Raw genomic sequence first — 20,944 nt, 5'->3', positions numbered from 1 at the left:
GAGGCATAGTGACTATGAGTCCTAGAAGATTAAGACAGGGAGATCTCTGAGTTCAAGGTCATCTGGAAGAATGCAAGTCTTAGATCCAGGTATGGTGGCACACACCTTTAACCTGGGCCACACCTTCTGCTAGAGACCTTAATAAAGACATTGGAAGGAGGAAGACTCAAGCTCTCTTTTTCACCTGCTTGCCTTGTGGTACTGAGCAACTGCTAGATCATGGGATTTCCATTCATAGCTGCTACTGACCATTGTTGGGGAGTTGAACTACAGACTGTAAGTTATCAACAAATCCCTTTACTATATAGAGACTACCCATAAGTTCTGTGACTCTAGAGAACCCAGACAAATATATCTACAAATGAAAGAATAATATTTAATAGCACAATTATACATGTTTTTCAAGCAGCGGGAGAATTAGTTTATTGGCACAGCCATTCCTTATTAAATTGACAGCATTAAGTAGTAACTAAAACAAAAAGCAGGTTTTTTCCATACTAGTTTCATTGTGGTGTCTGTTGCTCACCCAGCAAATTGACCATGTAGTTTGTTTTAAGCCATACAATTAGTAGATGATCTTTAAAACCAGTACAGCACTTCATACTCAATTGAGATACACAAAGCATAAAATATTATTGAAAAAGGGTTGGCAAGGACAGGACCAAGGAGAACTGGCCACATTACCAATGTCAATTGATACAGATGCCTTGGGAAAAGATAGCTTTCTCCGGAGAACTGCATTGGGCCTTCAATACCTGCCATAGACCTAGAAGTGACTAGCTTCAAGGTGCAACTAATGGGTGGCATCTGTCTTCTCATCATGAAGTTGGTGTTCATTATTTTGGAAATCTTGCAACCAAAGCCTTTGAGTCTGAGGGTGCTGAGATGAGGGTTGGAGAGATGGCAGGCAGAGCCACAGCAGCAGGCACTACAAACAGCACTAGTCTAGGGATAGGCTAAGGATGTAGGCTGTAATCACTGTCATGGCTAGGTAAGGATAGAGTGCTTGGGGCTACCTGATGGCAAGTAGCTCTGGTCCAGTCTCCCAAACCTTGCCTAAAGCTTCATGTATGTTAGGTGAACTCGAAGAATCAGATTCTTCTGTCTGCCTCACTCCCTGCTTGGGTTGCTAAATTTTGGAAAAAGCCCCTAAGGACTGAACAATCTAGTCACAGCAGATTAGAATCTTACCCATACTGGTCAGTATGTGGGATTCCAGTGGCAATTTCGGATTCAATCCCACAGTGGTTCTCTCCTCAGAAGATTTTTAAGAAGCCATTATCACGCCAGTCTATGTTCCAAGAGTAGGTTGCCAGCCAGAAACTCCATTCTCTACTCCCTAGCACAGGATGGGGATGGTATGGCCACCCATCATATCACCAGCTTCATGCAAACACAGTGAAGGCACCTTCCACTGGGCCATTTTGGTAGATTTCAGCCATGGACCTCCTTCTCGTTGTCAAACATGTTGTAGGAAGTGTATCCATAGTGCTCATCTTCTTGGTAGGATAGGGAGTAGCCAGCCTCACAGCTCTTGTTGCACCTGGGAATATCTTCTTCTCCAGTACGCAGGGGAGAAGAATCATTGGCATGATGCTCATAGGGAGAGATTGTGTATGGTAAGCAACCAAATGAGAATTGTAGACTCCACCAGAAACCAGGCCTTTTATCTTCCAGAAGGTCCATGCTCAAGAGGGATAGCCACCATTACAGCTGTCCGCAAACTGGATACCACAGCATGTAAACAGGTCCTCATCAGACCTCCACATCGACTTGGCCATTGGTGTGAATACAAATTCGGTCACAAATGGCTTCCACTGCCCCAAATGCCCAACAAAAGCAGCAGGACACCTGGTCTCTAATCTGTTCGATGATCGAGCAGTTGGACCACTGTTCCCATGCATCAAAGGTTTCAGGTAGATTTATGTCCTCACCAAACCCAACCCTTTCTGTAAGCTGGATCCACCCAGGACAGTACCACACAGCTTCTTCATATAGCTCATGTCAACATTGTAGAAGTTGCGTCCAGCCTGTCATGTTGTATGCTGTCTGTTGATATAATTAATCATGTCATCCAACAGTGGGTAGAAGAAAGGTTTGACATGGGCACTGGTCAATGCTAGCAGACAAGAGAGAAGGATGAAGGACCACCACGTCCTGGTAGCTGGATCCTACACTCACCAAGAACAGCATGATGGCTTGGGCCTGCAGTTGTGAAGCCTGAACCGAGCTGCTCCTGGCCTTTCCAATGCACCCCTAAGTATCCGAGCAGCTCCCATAGCTTCACAATTTAAAAGACACTGTCTTGAGATCTTGAGATTTGATATTTTAATAAAGTCAGATAAAGACTTTAATCATACATAACACCAAAGTGAATAACGAAGTATAATTAAGATAAAAGAAAATTCAATGAACATGACCAGATTAATTTATTACACGCAGGCATATGTGCAATATAACCAGGAAAATCAAGACAGAAAAAGTCCTATCATTCAAAAAGGTTCTTTGCGTTTCTTTAGGGTACTCAAAAAAGTGTTTAAGCTTAGACCACTACAATTTTTCCCTGTACATTTTTCATTTTAGAATATCATATAAATACAGTTATAGAATAAGCATTGATGTCATACCTAGACTTTGTAAGGTACTTAACATTTTTCAGATGTAGTTGTGTTTAACATATTACTATTGTTTTAATTTTAGACAGTTCTTATTTTTATTGTCCACCAATCTTCTTATATGCTAAAAAATAGTTTGTATAGATTGTGATTTTAAATTATTTAAACAATTTAAATTTAAAAAACAAATAGAAAAAGATGATGTTAAAAGATGTAAATAAAGAACAAGGATAGGTTTTTCATGGGATGAAGTACTTTTTAGTAAAAGAGGTTTATAAATGTTTTAGTATTGTTTACTTTTATTCTATGCCTGTGAGTGTTTTGCCTATACATATGCATACTCTGTGTTTATGGAGGCCAGAGAAGAATGTAAGATCCTGAGAAACTAGAGTTACAAGTGGCTGTGAACTACCATGTGGGTTCTGGAAATAACACTTCTGTCCTCTGGAAGAATAGATTTGTACCTGGGTCCTCTGGAAGAACAGGCAATGGTCTTAACCACCAAGCCAATTCTCCTCCTCCAGTGGAAAACACTTTAAAAATTGGATCATGATATTTCACTCTGGTCTTCATATATAAAATTGTGTGCAGACAATAGAAGTCATGCAAGGCTGTAGGAAAGACAGAACTCAATCTGGATCAATAAAGATTAAAAGGCATAGACAGATTCTTTATATCTTCAGAGCTACACTTTATTTAAATTAGTTCTGAGACCCTGTCAAATTAACAAAAATAATTTTGAGGACTCATATAAAAATGATAGTCAGATACAATGTTTTTAAAAACTGAAGGAGATTATCAAAATGATGAAGGAAAGGCAGAAATTCATTCCTTCTCCCCTTCCAACCTCTAAACTTTTCAGATAATGCTTCCTTGTTTTTATAAATAAAGGGAAATTAAATACCCAGTTTCCACTGAATCTCAACAAACACATTATATTATATCAACAAAAGGTAGTAGTTGCCTACTTGTAAGGCTATATACTCCATAATCCTCTATCTTCCAAATTGGACTTTTTAAATTAAATTTTTTTATTAAATTCCTAATATTGGCCCCCAATTCCTGATCCCCCCTACCCAAGTTCTTCACCCCATCAATTAACCCTTACCACACAGAGCTCCCAGAGTATGAGCCACCAGCCAAAGAGCATCCATGAGCTGGTCCATGGCCACCAGCACATATGTAACAAAGGACTACATTGTCTGGCTTCAATAGAAGAAGATGTGCTTATTTCTGTAGAAACTGGATGCTTCACAAAAGGGGGATACTGGGGGATTAATGAGGAGGTTTTTTTATGTTGTTCAGTTATTAAATGACCATATACTTCAACAGAATGATAGTCTAAGCCAATAATTTGTTCTTTTTTTGCTCTTGCCTCAGTATTTGGTGAGCTTGTATACAGGATGTGCTTTAATACCAGCCAATGAGATGTGAGGGAATGTTGGCTTGATACCATGTGGTAAAAATCTCTCATTATTACAGAGGCACAATTAATAAGTCATTAGTACTTTATATCAGAACTACCATCATATGGGACTGTAAAGATAGACATTACTTACTAGTTTATTAAGTAGACAGCAGATCAAAGTAAGAGTATAATACAGCCACACATAAAATAAATATTCGAACCCCAACAAATATTAGTAATAACCAGATACAGGGCCTAGAATATGCCAGAAAGGACTCCACTAATACACAACCCATCTGTGAAAACAGTCATTCTAAAAGGATTACTGTGTGTGGTGAATATAACAGTGCAAAACAAAGGGGAAAAAAAAGAAAAAATAATAACATTAAAAGAAACTATGCCCTTGACTTTATCCTTCCAATTAATCAGCTCGATAGTTGCCCTATTTTTAACCAGTGAAATGAATATCCTTAATTTCAAAAATAGCTGTCCTAGTTTCTTGTATTTATTTTTACTATAGCTCACCTACCGGTGAATGTGTATCACCAGAAGCACATTAGAACCCCTTGTCCTCTGTATTCAGCAAGGCGGGGTAGATGGAAGGAAACTGAATTCATGCGTAGAAGACATGCCTCAGTCGTAAGCAGGAAATGTGTGGGTGCAGGGTTTTGTGATCCTTTCACTGTGAATAAGCTCAAATCATTTCACCTATGACATCAAATGTTACATACACTGACAAAGCGAAGAGGCAACACATACTATCACATATAACACAACAAATATTATCAATGTAAAACACCCCGTCTCGTCCATCATTCAATAGAAAATAATTATGAGGAGTGAAAAGTAAAATGGGGTGACTAATGAGAGATTCGAACTAAATACAAACTCCTACCTTGCTATAACCATTGAGAGGATAAAATGATTTGTGGATTTAGGCAGGAAATATAAGTATGTTGAGATATGTTTTCTCCTTGTAACATTGATGTAATTGAGTTCATAGTTTTAGTCTCATTAAAATACTTTTTTGATTCTGCCACAGTGTCAAGAAATCTTAGGAAACGGTCATTAAAATTCTCCAAAACTTTCCATTCATTTATTCTTAGCTACATCATTAATTTTGTTTATTTTCTAAGGTATAGGAATGTTTTCATTATTTTATTCTTTCAGATGTCACAAATCTTCTGCATCTAATGAGTTACTAGATAAATCCATTTTCATGAATAACTAGCTTTTCAAATTATGTTCTTACTGGAAAGAAGAATTTCTAACAGAAAGTTAAGTAATTGATGGGTGAACAGATTTAACTGGCAGGTTTCTCATTTCATATAGACAGTTTGTATGGCTCATTAAGATATGCTGAACTATAACCAACAACATAGATCTTAGATCATATTGACATAAATCTAAAAAATTAAACTATAAAATAATAAAACAGTCAAAGTCCACTAATTACACACAATTAGATTCAGAAGTCCTATTTTCCCTTCTTTTAAATATTTTTACTCAGAAAACCTAAGAACTTAACTAAGTTATATATTATTTATTTGCTTAAAACAATTATATGTCCTCTTTAAATGTAAGTCTGTCTACCCAAGCAAGCCCCTATTATTCTGCTAAAAGTGAAGGCTTTGTAACTTCAGATCATCCAGGCAACACTGTAATGCACAGATAGGATTTTTATTTTGGTACTAATCAAGAAACAGCTTGAAGCACAGCTCCAAGGCCTAGACCAAAACATATACTCAAGAGCAAAAATGAGACATACAAAAAATGAAATATTTAACAGTCTAGTCAAGGAAGCCAAGTACAAGGTTGATTTAGTTTTAGTGAATAATCTAGATGTAATGTGTTAGCATTTCCATTGCTACAATGAAACACCACGATCAAAAAGCAAGTTAAGAAGGAAAGGGTTTATTTGACTTATACTTCTATATTACTGTTCATTGAGTAAAGTCAAGAGAGGAATTCCAACAGGGCAGGAAACTGGAGGTAGGAGCTGATGCAGAGGCAATAAGTAGGTGGGCTTCTTAGCTCCTTGCTCCCCATGGCTTTGCTCAGCCTGCTGTCCTACAGAACCCAGCACCATCAGCCCACGGATAGCACCACCTATAATGGGCTGTGACCTCTGCCATTAATCATTAATGAGAAAATGCCTTCTAGCTGGATCTTATGGAAGCACTTTCTCTGTTGAATGTCCTTCCTTTCTGAGAGTGCTAGTTTTTGTTAACTAGAATTGACATAAAGCTAACCAGCAAACATACCAAGTGGTTACTTGGATATTAAATTGTTTATAATATAAGGTTTAAGGTTTGTGGCTGTCTAAACAGTTCTGATTCAGCAAGAATTAAGCAGCCTAGCAAGAATACCTGACATCAGAACTCATGAAGAAAGTGAGTGGTACAACTCACTGTAAAAGATGGGGTGACACTCTTCTCATAAGTCAAAAATTAAAATAAAATTAAAGACGATTCTAATATTCCTGAGGGAGATAAAAGGAGGCAAGAAAAGAAGAAAAATGTTGCTAAAATTTTGTCTTATTAACCATTAGAAAGTAAAATAGACTTATCTAGTACCCTATTAGATGAAAGAACTTTGTGACAGCTGCAAGAATAAAATAATGGGGAAAATGAGCCTAACGCTTAGAAAATCAACAAAACTCATGATGTCACCAAGAACTATAGAATTTTTTTAATTCTTTTCCTTAAACAAAATATATTGGAAAGAGTAAAATATATTGATGAGAACAACTACTGAAGTTTTTCAGGGCTGTATAAACAAGGACCAAAATGGCAGTTTAAATAGATTTATAACTTAGGGGATAACAGGACAATCACACATATTATAGCCTCTCTCCTTCCTGAGACTTTCCTGGAGCAGTTACTGCAACCAGTTTTGGAAACAGAGTTACTCTTCATTTTAGTTTTTAGATTTTTAATTTGACCAAGTGACATGGAAGGAAGGTCTCTAACAAAGCTAATTACTTACGTTTGTTGGGTACTTAGGAGAATTTAGGAGACATGTACATCATATCTATATATTTGAATGTGGAGTAGGTTGATTATATTGGGAAATATGATAAGGCTTCAGGGAATGTATGATGTAAAATCAACACAACAGCATGAATAATAACAGAATACTCTAGTATTATACTATGTATATATAGTACATATGCATATATATTATATATGCATATGCATCCATATGCATGTGTGTGTATGTTTGTGTGTGATTTTGTAGTCATATATACTGTCTTCTGACAATAGAACCATCTAATTATCATGAGTGTTAAGATGTTTATTATTTTTTTGCTGTAAGGAAACAAATATCCCAATACAGTTTACTACACACAAAGCTGCAAACTTATACGTGGGTCATGGGCATTATTGTTATCAATGTGGCACTCATTTTGATTGTGTAAATAGAGTTGGTATTTTATTACTATCACACAATACCTAAGACACCTATTTTATGAAGAAAAATAGTTACTTTGTTTCAGATGATCTAGTCTACAATAAGGTAGGTCATGTTATATTTGGCCTGTGACTAGTAAGCACGAATGACCTGTGGCAGAGAACTAATCTCAAATTTAGGAAGCATATGAGAGGAAGGTATAACAACAGGGTGCTTTATCCCCCTTCAATAGTGCTCTCATAAAGTTCTCCCACCAGATTTCATTTAATGTTTCAACCACTGTAGTATCATCTTAGAAATACAGCTTTAACTTGGGGTCTTTAGGGGACATTCAATATTAAAACTATCACAGTATGTTAGCAGTAGTGAGTGTCTCATAAAAATGTACATTTTAATGCCTGAAAATATATGTCTATAACTAAATATTTAATGAAAAGCAATTCACAGATACTGGCAATTTTGGAAATGTGTCCTCTATGATTTGATTGGATATTATTCCTACCAATTTAGACACAGCAATTTGAATGATTTATTGCCAGTAGCCTGTGTTTACATTTTATGACTGATGCAAGGAATTTGTGCTTAATTCACATTGCTACTGAATAAATGAAGGAATAAATAAATGAGAATATAAGCGAATAGTTATATAAACAAGAACTTTTACCATTCTCCAGAGAATCATCATAATAGCTTCATATATTCAGTAAGAATGTTCTAGCAAAACCTGAAAGCTTATTAACATCTAAAACACATTTTCCTAAGTTGAGGTTCTGTTTTCTAACTGCTGTTACTGCTGTTGTTATTTTCATGGCCTAAAACAAGTATACCCAAGACTATTTCATTACTTTATCGTTCTATTTATTAAGTGACAGTTGCTTAAGAACTCAAACTCTTTCCAATGGCACGGTAATATTTAAAATGTTGTTGCCTACTAAAAGTTAAAATTGTAATTGGCTTGAGTTCACAACAGAAGCAGAAATACATATATGCAATGTATTTGAGCTCCAGTCAGCATAGCTTGCTACGTTTGTCACCATTCATATCTACTAAAAAATGTTGTATTGATGTCTACCCAGAGAAATCAATTTCAGTTAGCTTTGCTATTTTCAGTACCTACTTTGTTATACTATATTTTGGTGTAGCATTTGTTCTTTACTACATTTTTGATATATTCCAGTACCAAATCTTTTGCTAATAACTATATAACAAGTTTAATTTTCTGTGACTTAATTTTAAATTTCTGCAAGCTGACATCAGTTTGAAGGAGATGATTAGTCTGTCAAAAAAATGGAAATGACTTTCAAACAGCCTGACACACTTTCAAACATAGTTAGACATACTATGATTATTTATAAAAAAAGGCAGGAAGCAAGAAAGATATTGAGTTACAATGCCATATTTTTGCGCATAGACTAATAAGTACAATTAAATAAATACATAAAATATAAGTGCATTGCCTTAGATTTCATTAGAAAGCCCAAATTCATTCTAACAGCAAACATAGGAATAGCCACGGAGTACAAAAGTTTGCAGAAGGGCACTTGGAGACTCTTCTTTACTCTAACCAATAATTTTTAATTTTACTAAAAAGTGTTTTCCACATTTAGCCAATTTTGTTTTCTTTTAATTGAGAAGACTGCAAGCGTACTTGTAAATAATTGAAATACTTCTTTTCCCTTACCCTATTTTTTTAAATGCCTATGATAACACATTCCACGAAAAGCTAGGTCTTGTTTATAGATTTCTTTACAAGACATAGTAAAATGTTGTAAGTGCTTTTTATGTATTTTATTTAATTTGAAAAAATTCCACTGATAATGTAAAGGGATAAGTCAAACAGATAATATAATAGAAAGCTTTCTCTCTGTCTTTTACATGACCATACTGACTTTTGCTTCTCAATGTCATTGCTGCCTCCTGTGGTACCAGAGTCATGACACTCTTGCAAAGTAGTAATAGCTCTAAACAGCACAAATCACAGTGAGGGGACAAACAGATTCTCTGTGTATAAAAGAGCTGGTAAGATGACAGCCTTTGCTCTGCCTGCACTTAACACTCAGATTGGGATGTATGAGTGGGCTAAGGCTGCATTTGAGTGATCTCAAAAATGTGGTCCCTTGCTTTGCAAAGAGGTGGCTGGGGAAAGCTCTAGCCACCCTAACTTTAGGAAGACCTTAATCTTTGCATTCATGGTATGGGCTTTTACACCAGCTGATCTTTTGAAATGTTAATCACCAGGGTTAAACACCATTTTCAAATATGCCACACCTCATCTTGATTAAGTATAGGCAACTGCCTTTGTTTTGCCACTTAAAGGCTTGGTTTAATTTAAATAAACACTTTTGAGCTTCCCTGTTGTCAAATATCTTCACACACCAACATGGACCTCAATCTCTCAATCCTCCTGTAGTTTTTGGCTGAGATGGTTTTACATCTCTAATTTTATTGCCTTGCACAAAGCAAACATTTAATAGCAAATAGTTCAATTGTGACCAAGGCAGGAGAGATATTCCTGTAGAAGATACAGATTTAGAGTTAGTTCTTTGTTGTTTAAGTATAGTGCCTCACTCAGACTGGCTTCCTTGGTTTTCATGTGTCAACTTCCCAAATGGTGGAATTACAAGTGTGTACCATCATATGAACCTGAACTAAACTTAGGAGCTACAAAGTAAAGAGGCAGACAGGTAAAAACTAAACAACCAAATAGAATTAAGCTTTGTCTCTGTCTTTCTTAATAATAACTAATGAAGACAGTATCTTATACTAAAGGAGAATTTTTAATTCATAGGGCTATCATGAATATTCAATAAAATACATGGCAAACTGTTATGTTTTAAGTTTTAATTACTGGGCTTAAGAGATGTATAAAACACAGACAACTTCCTGGAATGCTGGGAGCTGTTGTTCATCTAAGATAACAAGCCACGTATTTTCACTCTTGTAAACAAGGTTGGCTATCTCAACTGCACAGAATGTGGTTGGTTTCATGTAGGCAGGCAGTGTTAGGATGTAATCTTGCACCTGATTGAACAAAGGCAAGAAGTATGTAACCTAGTAGATTTTGTCTTTATATGCAGCCAGCTAACATAACTCTCAACCGTACTGTGGGAATCCTAAGTATACACCTAGCCAGTACTCATCGTCCTGGGCAGTATTTAATAAAACTTGTTTCAAATTTGTCAAAAAATTGAAGTAGTGCTCTTATTCACACCTGGTAGGGATAATAAGCCACTCCAAAGTTCAGTAAGTACCGTAAGTTACAAGACAGTTTGTCCTTCTTCCCTCAAAGTTTAAGTGTCCTATACATTTCCCAAATATGAACTTTATATAACTTACTTTACAGTTAAAAGAGGCCAAATGAGTCTTTATGAAACTCCCTCAAATGATCAAGAGATTTTTTTATTAGTTTCTTGTAGTATCTAAAATATACCAAACATCATAGCTGCCTTTGGTATGGTGTCATTATGACCAATAGATAATTGAGTAATATCTCCTGCTATTGAAATCTGTGTCATTCTTTTTTTTTTTTTTTTTTTTTTTTTTTTTTTTTTTTTTTTTTTTTTTTTTTTTTTTTTTTTTTTGGTTTTTCGAGACAGCATTTCTCTGAGTAGCCCTGACTGTCCTAGAACTCACTCTGTAGACCAGGCTAGCCTCGAACTCAGAAATCCGCCTGCCTCTGCCTCCCAAGTGCTGGGGTGAAAGGCGTGTGCCACCACCGCCCGGCCTGTGTCATCTTACTGAAGAGAAAAATTGGAGCTTAAATTTGGACAATGAAAAGTTTCCATTCTCCACTTAATAATTTCTAATGTTGATAATCTTGAAAATTTCTAAGCATAAGTTAACAAAAGTACACTGTGACATACATCACCAATGAAATAAAAGTAATTATAGGTAGGGCTTTGATTTATTTTACACATCTTAAATAATTTTGCCTACAGGGGGCATGCAAATTAGTGCATAGTTCCAGCCAGGTCTTTAGAAAACATTCAGAATATTCTCACACAGTTCCTGGCAGAGCAATATAATCAGTTATTACTTCAAAAATTAAAAAAGTAATTTCAATAATATAAAATTTTAGAATTGTGTCACTAAAGGAAGAATTTTAATGATGGCCTTTCAAAAAATAATTCAGATCACCTCATTCATATTTAAATATCAGAAATGAAGTCAGATATATTTAAAATGTAAATGTTCTACAATGTTTTAAATCAAGTAGATGCTTATTAAATTTCCAGAGCTAGGTGAAGCTCAGTGGTAGACTATTTGTATAACATGTTTAAGGATGTGATTTCATTGTGCCATACCAGAAAAAAATAAAATTAGTGTTGAGTATAAATGCTTTGACCTTTCAAAATAAAACATGCATTTGTTTTCCAAAATACCATATACAGTATCTAAGAAGCAATAATTATGGACATAATTACTTTACTGCAGAGACAATAGCCTGGAAAGGAAGGAAGGGAATATTATGTTATTTATTCCCCAAATAATTTTCAATTTCAAGAAACAATGACTCATGTAACATCTTGGCACTTTTTCATCTTAAATACATGTTTTTACTGAAAAGCAACACAAAACCAAAACCCAGCACTCCTAAGCACGGCCACAGGGTAGAAAATGTCTCAGAGAAAAACTGTCATGGACAAGTTCAAACTACCTTCAGTACTTTGCTTGAGAAAGCCTAGTGGTGCCTAAAATTCCACAGTTGAAAGAATTCTTAATATTTTTAATAATACATCAAAAACATAAAACATTTATATTTATCAGATTACATGTTTTAAACATGTAGATCATCATGTGGCATGTTGAAACACGTATGATCTTTTTTCTGGTAAACACTCCCAAATTGCTTTGCTTTTCTCAAGCATTTTGAAATGTACAGTCCACCATTGCCAATACTTAACTCTCCTGTACAATAGCGCCAGCATATTGTCTCTGTCTGTCTGTCCTGCATACAGCACACACTCAGACCATTTCCATCACCGTACTCCCATGTCCTCCTTGGGACACCTCCCCGAGATTTCTAAATTAACTTTTTTCCTGATACTCTATGTGGATGAGATAATGGTGCACTTGATCCTCACGACTTCTGGATTTCCAGCAATATTTATATTGTGACAAATGGCAGAATTTTATAGTTTCATTAAGGCTGATCAAGAACTTTTGCTACTGCCCTATTTTTTCTTAATGGAACTGGGACTCAACTATTTCGACCTTCAGGGACAAGCAAATATTTTATTCCTCTGATTGCAAGAAAAGAAAACTGAACCCGGGTGTTCATTTTGAATCTTCTCTTTCTCAAAACTGAGCTGAATTGCATCCCATGTCCTGGTCTAGAATAAATATTTCAGTGAAAAATTCAGATACTGTGGTAATGAATATTATTGAATTATCTGTGAACTTGCCTTGTTTGAAATTACATTTCTGGGGATTCTCCCTTCTAGGGAATAATTTCAGTTGGAAGAATATTAAGCATGTAAAATATTACATCCAAGCTGACTTTATTTGCCTTTTATCATGCAAGTAAAAGGTTACCTAAAGTGCCTGGAGAGTTCAGTAAAATGAAATTTGTACCTGACAAAGTGGGTATTTTTCTGATTTTCCCCAAGGAGTTAGTTTGTAGCTTCAATATGGAAGCTGCAAGCAGAGAAATGAATGATCAGGGACCTTTTGAGGCTCAGAATCATCGGGTTTTGTAACAGGCAAGGAAATCAAGCATAGACTGCTTTATGAAACACAGCAATTACTCCTGAGAATGTCAGGCAGCATTAGGATGTCTCTGTTCAATATCTTCTAAAATTACTTCATGTTTTCTTGATCTTCAGTAATTACTTTAAGCATTGGGCAAAACATGCAAAGCTAAGGAAAATTTAATTCATGATTTAGTAGAGCTGAAAATCTAAGGTAGAGAAATAATTCAGTAGGGAAAGTGCTTACTGCAGAAGCAGTAGGACCTGAGTTTATAACCTTACACCACAAAAAAGCCAGGCAATGTGAGAATGTATGTAAACCTTGCTGTGATACTACAAAGGAAAAGAAAGAGAAAACAAAAGAATCTCTGTAGCTCACTGAAGAGCTAGTGTACACCATAAGTGAAATTTGGGATCACTGAAACACTTTCTCAAAAACTAAGGCCGGGAATGATCAAGTCAGATTATTAATATCAACCTTTGGCCTCTATATACAGGTACACATGCTTACACATGTTCATGTGTGGTTCATGCACAAATACAATCACTACACACATGCACATGCACACAAACAACATTAAAAGTTTGATAGACAGAAAATGTTTTTTTGCTTTTGTTTTTGGTTTTTCGAGACAGGGTTTCTCTGTGGAGCCCTGGCTGTCCTGGAGCTCACTCTGTAGATCAGGCTGGCCTCGAACTCAGAAATCCGCCTGCCTCTGCTTCCCAAGTGCTGGGATTAAAGGCATGCACCACAACACCCGGCTAGAAAAAGTATTTTAATCTTAGCTTTTAAGCCATATACTTTAACTGTTACTTAAATGCAGACATTTCAGAATATTTTAATGAATTTTAGTACCAAGTGTTCCTGAAGATATATAAATATTTGGCATTTTTAAAATAAAGAAATAATATTATAGCTATGGTAGTCATCATATACCCAAATCTTCACTGATTCCTATGACAGATGTTGATTTATTTTGCATTTAGAATCTACCTTAAGGCAAGGGAAGAGACGCCATCTCTTAAGTGATTCAGGAACTCATTCTATTGTTAGAGGTTTAGCTTGAATACATACCATTGAAGGTCACCATATACTTTGGCATCCCTTCAGTCCCTACAGAAAGATCCTGTAAATCAAGTGGGTCTGACTGTCACATATATCAACCGAATGGACAAGCTAGTGAATACAAGCCAGTCACATAACTCTTCCAGCAGGGGTCATCTGGAAAGAGGTGAGTCTCAGAAAAAAAACGGGTAGGAAATAACTGTTTGTTGTTGTTGATGATGATGATTATAATGATGATTATGATGAGAGTTGTAAAATGGTTTATCACTATGAAATCCTGTCTGCTTTGAAATTCACTGTGCGGACCAGGGTTGCTTTAAACTCATAGCAATCTACCTGCCTCTTGTTTCCTAAGTGCAAGGATTAAATGCATGTGTCACCATGCCCAGCAGGAGAACAGCTTTTATATAAAAGCTTGCCATTTATTAATTGGTGTTAGTGATGGGTGCAGTGGAAGGACTACGAGGGAGGAGAGAGGTGAAGCTGTTGGGGGGAAGCTTTCCAGTCTACTTGTTAATATAATTTCATCAATATGTTATCAGGGCATTCCACTTTAGCATATGATTTTTTTTAAAAAAAAATGTAGTCTTTCTATATAATGTTCGGTCCATTTATGGAGTCAAAATTATCCTTCCAAATTTATGGATACAGTCATATCGGCAGATTTCTTATAATTTTAATATAATGAAAAATGTCACTAAGAACTGTAAGTGGTAATGACTAACAGGGAAATTTGTGTTTGATATAGGTATCGACTCATGGAAAAGACAGCGTTCCCAGGTGCAAAAATTGTGACATGATCTTCATGGCTATGCCTGGGGATCTTTGCCCTTGTTCAGTGTATCTTCCCTCTCAACACTTGTCCTTACTTAGTATGCCATCCCTCCTCTAATTTGCCCTTGTTCGGTATGCTATCACCAAGGCATTTATCCTTAATCACTTGGCCCTCCCTGTGTAGCATAAGGGGACCTCAAGGTTTACTTTTAGATTTTCCAGTGATACCTCAGAAGATCACCTGTGAATATAAAAGGACATTTTCCAGGAGAAGCACTAATGTTATATCACCAAGTAAATATTCAACTCTAACCTGGGAAAGGGTACAAAAATTCCACCATGCTGTCTACAATTTGCTAAGAATATCCATTGATACATATAGGCCAAAATTTCTTGAGATGTTCCGTTAAAACTAGACTCACTGGATACATATACTTTGATCACTATTTCTTATCCTCCAATTCCTAAAAGGTTCTGCCTAAGATCATACCTAATAAATCCCTTCCATGCACAGGAAATTCCACTTTAATATCTGTATCTAAGGATGCTGAATCTATATACAAAATAAATTGTTTAAAATATTTCAAGTTCCTGGTATCCCTAGACAAGTTTAGCTCAGATAGTAAAGCTGCCAAGGCTGCATTTATAGTCTAGACAATATGTCTGCATCACCTATTTAGAAAACATCCTTTTCTTAGCTTTCATCTATGCTGAGAGCCCATGAATCCCTTTAGACTAACCAGGACCATGTAGAAAAAAAGATAGGACTGTCTATAAATGAGAAGAATAAAGCGAGAGAATCAAAATCCCAGGAAGTCAAGCCATGAAAGTGAAAGAAAAGAAAGGATGATGATAATGTAAATTCAACAACAGGGGCAACTGCACATTAACCTACATCAGTGCCTGCAGAGGCATCTGCATTTAAATGTGGGTAATGCTTCCGAAACACATTATGCATATGTGAAGTGAACTATTCAAGAGTAGCCTACAAAAAATGGAAAATATTTTAAAGGCAGAAGAAATTATTTAGAAATTTGAAAATAACATATAAGACCTTAGTGCCTAATATAAAAATAAAAGTATATTAAACTTTATAAATATTTTTAATAAAATTTATAAATATTTTACAATAAAAAGTCAGTGGAAGTGAATATATAACTAGAAGACTAATAGTAATAATCATATCTAAATGAATGGGCAAAAAGTAAAACCCTCTTAAAAGAATTAATGTTACCTTTTATCATTAGGACATGGATATCTATGATCTATTTATGGTAAATAAAATATATGATAGAAGAGCAATAGAGAAAAATTCAATGAATAGCCACACTTTAATCCTTGTAAATATTAACATATATACCAAAGGAAAGAGTACCAATGAGGTATATATACACTTTATCAGGAAGTAACAATGCTTTCTTCAAACAAGATATATTAATAGTAAAGAGAAATAATAGATATTGGAAATATATTACTTAAATATATTATATTCCTCTATAAATGAGTAAAATAAACATCCATAAATGCTCTTAATACTATGTAAGATCTTACTAAGGAATTAGCTCAGATAGTAATTAAACAAAACCCTGATTGTCACAAATTTTAAAGAAATGAAAAAAATGTTAAAGGCAAAAGATCAATATATTTAAAATCTTTGCCAGGCGGTGGTGGCGCATGCCTTTAATCCCAGCACTTGGGAGGCAGAGGGAGGCAGATTTCTGAATTCGAGTCTAGCCTGGTCTACAGAGTGAGTTCCAGGACAGCCAGGGCTACACAGAGAAACCCTGTCTTGAAAAACCAAAACAAACAAACAAACAAACAAATAAAATTTTTATAGTAAATTCTAGATTAAAATTAACATAGTGTAGTGAATATGTACTGGCTGATAATTTTATGAGAGAATGGATTTAATCATGAACAAGAAATAGATATAAATCCATGTGTATGTAATCATTAAAACAAGAATATAAGGTTTAAGAATAAATAAATTATAAAATACAATTAGAAAGATTACTTTTGCTTGGCATGGTGAAACACATCAAAGGTACATGCAGGACAATTACTGTCAATTAAAAGCCAGACTCATTTGTAGTAACCCAGGGCTGCAGAGTGAAACTCTGTTTCAAAAGCAAATAGAAGTTCTTTAAAGACAAAGTCTTTAATTGATAATTTAAATCTCAGAAAAGATCAAATACAGAGAAAAATAACAATTCTGAAATGAAATTCTATGGCAAACAAAAGGATGTTTTTTGAAGGAGGAGAAAAAGGAAAAGAAGCAGCTGTTAGATAAGGGCTTGATACCCTGGGCTTAATCCCTGAAACGCATGCAAATGTGAAAAGAGAGAAACAGCTCCCAAGGATGCCCTCTGACTTCTATAAGCATATTATGTGCATTTCCTATTCACACACATAATGTAATCAAATACAGAAACATATACAAACAACAACAACAATAATAAACAGCAGTAGTTTTAAAAGATAATGGAAAAAAAGGGCCAAAAATACTTCTTATTTGGTATAGTGTTTGTCTTGAATGGAGGAAGCCCTGGTTTTAGTTCCCAACTTCAGGCAAAACTATGTAGGTGCTACATACTGGTAACCCCAGCACTCAGCAAGTGAAGTCTGATGGATCGGGAGTTCCAAGTCATCCTGAGATACATGAAACCTTATGGTAAAGAAGGGAGGGGAGAAAGGAGGGAAGAAGGATGGAAAAATTATATTTCCAGTTTCAAGTACTGATATTAATATTTGTTGAAATAAGAAATGGCATGAGATGGAAACAAGAAAGAGAAGTATGATGAATATAATCAAAACATATATGAAAATAAAATAATGAAATCCATTATTGTATATAAAATATATGCTAAGAAAACATAAAACAGGAAATGGTAAATTTTATCAGGTCAATACTTTCAAAGCATTTTTGGTATATTTTTAATTATGGGTCTATAAGTGTAGTGTGAATGTAGATGCCAACAGGTACTAGTTAGAGGTATTGGAGTCCCATGGATGGAGGTATGTCTTGTAAAGAGCAGTGCGTTGTGGATACTGGAAACTGAACTCGAGTCCTCTGCAAAAGTGCTATAGTCTATCAATTATTAAGCCACCTTCCAGGCCTTAGAGTTAGAAATACATACTGTTTTATAAAGTCTAAGTATTAAGACATGGCAGATGCAAAAACTCTAGGTGGCAAAGAGTGATTTACTGGGCCTTCCCAACTATCTATGTCAGAACTTCAAGAATTACCTGCATACTATTCTGAAACATTCCACAAAATAAGATAATGAAATTCATATTAAAACTATTAAAAAGTAAAGAGAAATGAATCCACTTCTAAGACTGTTCAGATTACAGCTAATATCTATTTATTGTAGTTGTTTGTTTTCTTGATGAATATCAAAATTTGATTTTTGACAGCACTTACTTCCATGTCATGTTCTAGATATTCATCCTCAAATTAAAAACAAAATGATATTTTCTTTTACTACTTGGAATTATAAAGCATTTATGAAGTGGATTATATATGCACACAATATCAGCAGCTGGAAGTCTGAGTAGGGAATTGAAATACATCTCCCAGTTCTCCACACAGCAAATAGCAAGACCAATGCTTGGACAGTCAGTGTAAAACTATCATTACATTTCTCAGGAAGACGTTAATATCATGGAAGTGCCAGAAGAAGATTGCATCTGAGAGATGTTAGAAGTATCTTCGTTCTTGAGATAACATTGATTTACACATTCATACTTTTTTTATTTTTTAGACAAAACCCAATACAACCAAAGGAGAAACTATAACATCTAACATTCAAATGGAAATTAACCCGTGCCATTGCCAAGGCTATTGGTGACTCTCCACAAACTGATAGGAAGGCCCTATTACTGAGGGTAATATTTATAAAAACTTATTGAATACAGAGAGGTCAAGCTGGTACCGACCTGTGGCCTTCAATCCTGTGTACTATGTGTTCTACACGCTACCAAAAGAGAAAGGTAAAACCAACCAGATACAAAACCCTCATGCTACGTTAGTGACCTGTCTGCAGGATATGGTAGTGTAATAATGGCAACAAGCTTGTGGGAGTAACCTACCAATATCTGATTTGAACTAAAGCCCACTCCATGAAATGGAACCCATATGCAGCACTTCTTGGGTGGCCAAGAACCTGCGACTAGTGAGGCCAGAGAAATAATGGAAAACCAAATACTGTGCTGCTAAAGGGAAGTAGTAATAAAATGACCCCTGATGGCATTCTGCTATATTCATAGATCCATGCCTTGCTCAGCCATAATCAAAAAAGCTTCCTCCTGCAGCAGATGTAAACCTGATGTTATGCAGAGTGTGAGAGACCTTGAAAGATTCAGTCCTAAACAGGATGAGCCCATCAAAACCTTCCCTTCAAGGCTCAGAGAACACTGTAGAAGAGGAGGAAGAAAGAGTATATGAACCAGAGGGGATTCAAACCACCAAATAATCATGTCCTTAGGGACACTACAGGGCCACTGTACAAATGAACTCACAGAGGTTGTGCTAACATGCACAGGGCCTGTAAGAGTCTGCATCAAATAGGGTCCTAGAGCTGAAAGTCTTGGACACAAGTCCCCATCACTAACCCAGAAGCCATCTTGGGTTGATAACTTCTTACAAATCAATCATTAGTTTTCTCCAAGAGAGTCTCAATGAGGAGAGAAATGATTATTAATGGTAGGCCCCAGCCACAGCAGAAGATGGAAAAATAGAAAGCAATGTCAATGCAAATAAACTTAGCAGCTCCTTCCTAGGTTCTTTATCTTATAATTTTAAATCAGGGCAACTTTTTTTTTAATCTTCCAGGTTCTTTTTAAATGTATTATGTCTTTCAGTATGGGTTTTTTATATGTTGGTTGTATGTGTGAACATGTGTGTCTCAGAGTCTCTAGGAAGTGACTGTGCTTTTCCTTCGGCTGTTTTTCTTGTTTGGTTGTTTTGTCATATACCATTTTGCTTGCTTTTATTTATTTTATTGTCTTATTACTCCTTAGGTTCCTTTTTGTTTTCTAATAACTGCTGACAGGATGTAGATCAAGATGGAGAAGAGATTGAGAGGAACTGGGAAGTGCAGAGGGAAGGGAAACCATAATCACAATATATTGTATAAAAAAATCTATTTTCAACAACAACAAAAACAAAATCTAAAAGGAAACAATGCACAGGTTTCAGCAAAAAACAAGGAACAAAAATGGTCACTCAAACTGAACTTGATTAATTATTGATATTCTCATGTGAACAGAAATAATGAAAACTAAAAAATGAAGAAATTTATACATTTAACTGACATTATAAATGCATGTTCTCTATGAAAAATTTACTGATAGCATATTTAGGGAGATATCTAATAGGAAGTAATAAAAATAGAAGAAAAAATTTACATGCAATTAAAATGAATGTTTTTATGGTAGCATTTTTAAAGTAAAAAAGTCCAGATCTTTTATTTATATAATTTTTATTATAGTTGTACCATACATTTAAATTGTACTTAATTACTAAGAGAACAGGTTTAATTAATCTGGAATGAATAACAGTATTAAACTTACATGAAACTACCAAAATAGATATATAAAACAAAGCTGTTCGGTAATATAAGGCCAAAGAATATTATTTTGGATATTATAAAGTTATTTTTATATCCTATATAGTAATACCAATAATTTATATAAGTCCTACATAGTTATAGCTACATGAAGTTACAAACTGTGAGTTCCCATGAAATAAACAATTATCTACACATAAATGTGTTTTATTAAATATTCTCTTAACATATTGAAATTAAAGTAGAAACAAGAAAATAATATTAAAAGTCCACATTTTTAATTATAAAACATGATTAAAAGGAACAAATGGATGATACTATGACTTAAAAAAAAAAAACAGAACAGAAGCCAGGCGGTGGTGGTGCACGCCTTTGATCCTAGCACTTGGGAGGCAGAGGCAGGTGGA

General features: G+C 35.2%; 1 pseudogene; it reads right to left on the bottom strand.

The window, feature by feature from the left end:
• Positions 1-1,187: 1,187 nt before the first annotated feature.
• The window catches only part of LOC116091645, a 33,982-nt pseudogene continuing 14,225 nt past the window's right edge, over positions 1,188-20,944 (bottom strand).

This window comes from Mastomys coucha, unplaced genomic scaffold (assembly GCF_008632895.1).
Source record: "Mastomys coucha isolate ucsf_1 unplaced genomic scaffold, UCSF_Mcou_1 pScaffold15, whole genome shotgun sequence".
Classification (NCBI taxonomy): domain Eukaryota; kingdom Metazoa; phylum Chordata; class Mammalia; order Rodentia; family Muridae; genus Mastomys; species Mastomys coucha.
Note: the sequence above shows the minus strand (reverse complement) of the source record. Positions and strands in the feature narration are given on the sequence as shown.